Genomic DNA, 1,476 nt, shown 5'->3' on the forward strand with positions numbered 1-1,476 from the left:
TGCTAAGAAGGACTTGGAGCCACTGAAGTCCACAAACAACACAATTTTTTTGTAGCATCTATCCACAGTATGAAAGGAATATACTAAATTTCTTATGAAACAAAGACTGCTCAAAGCTTTCCTGTACCTCTTTCTTTTACTTTAAATACTTATCTACAGATGTGGCACCTCTGAGCTTCCTTCCCTGATCCTGTAGATCTGAAGAAATAGTACCGTACGAGTGCTGCTTCCTACCCCTGCCCGCGGGTGAGGGAAGCACAGGTTAAATACGACAGACATTGAGCTAAATTGTGCAATCTGAGTCAACAGAACAGCTTTTTTTTGGGGTTCCCCTGCAGCAAGGATCTTGCTCTAAAAGTGATGTTATGTTTTCAGGTAATATTTAATCACACAGTCACTTGTTCGTGAGAAAATGCCTGAACTGACTGCTAGGCTTTTTTTTTTTTTCTTTTGGCTAATGCTAAATTATAAATGTACTGAGCATGGAGCAAACTCTTCTGAGATATTTCCCTGGGTTTCAAATGTCTGGACTTGCTGTATGTGTAGTAGTTGAAACCCATCAGCCTACACATCACTTCCAAATACGAAGGATCAGTCTCACTGTTTATATACAATAGAATTACCATTGCTATTGTAGCAATTTGGTCCCATAGATTCAAAATTCAAGTGTGTACGTAAACGTGCTGCCCTCAAAATCGTTTATATATACTCCAGTGACTTCACTGGGCACTTTGGTGACAGAGGACCTCATTGAATTCTTCTTGGTTAAAATTCACAGAAGTTACAGTTTAAAACTCAAATTTGAAAGACTGGCTGTGTAAGGGAACCACAGGTGCAATCAACATAGGCTGAGATTTTTTATGAAGTCTGTGATTTAGTGCTTTAAACTTATTTGGTTTTCTGAGATGGACTAAGAGCTCATAGCCAGTCTATTACTCTGTCTCAACTGACAAGAGGCAACTTCTAAAGATACATTACCTCAGTTGCTTGCTATCTTGAAAACATAATCCTACCATATTGGAAGTAATAACCTAATAAAAAGTTCGCTACCCTATCTGCAGTTATTGCCATGTTATGTGTTATGCGACAGTGATAACTGAAAGACGTCAACATGAACTTTGTTAGAAATAGCTCTAACACAGCTTCGAAAGACACTTTTTCAGGTGAATGAAGTAAAGAGGAACTTTTCACCTCCAGGAAACATGAGCCTTTCTAGTGCACTTCAAAGCCTTGGCCAGCTGGAAGCAAACCCTATAGGAAACTGCTGTAGAGTCCATTTGGAAGCTGACTCTAGCACAGGAATTGAAATAAATGAATTTGGCATCTAAAAGGTTTTGTGGAGTCAACGCTTTCTAAGCAGAGGACAGAGAAAGATTTGGCAAGGTTGGTGCATAAATTATTGGCATTTTATATCACAAAGGGGTAATCCCAGATCTAACTCTGTACCAGCTGAACTTGCAGTGGTCTTGATGCCCA

Source organism: Cariama cristata, unplaced genomic scaffold, assembly GCF_000690535.1.
Source record: "Cariama cristata isolate BGI_N322 unplaced genomic scaffold, ASM69053v1 scaffold30615, whole genome shotgun sequence".
Taxonomy (NCBI): Eukaryota; Metazoa; Chordata; class Aves; order Cariamiformes; family Cariamidae; genus Cariama; species Cariama cristata.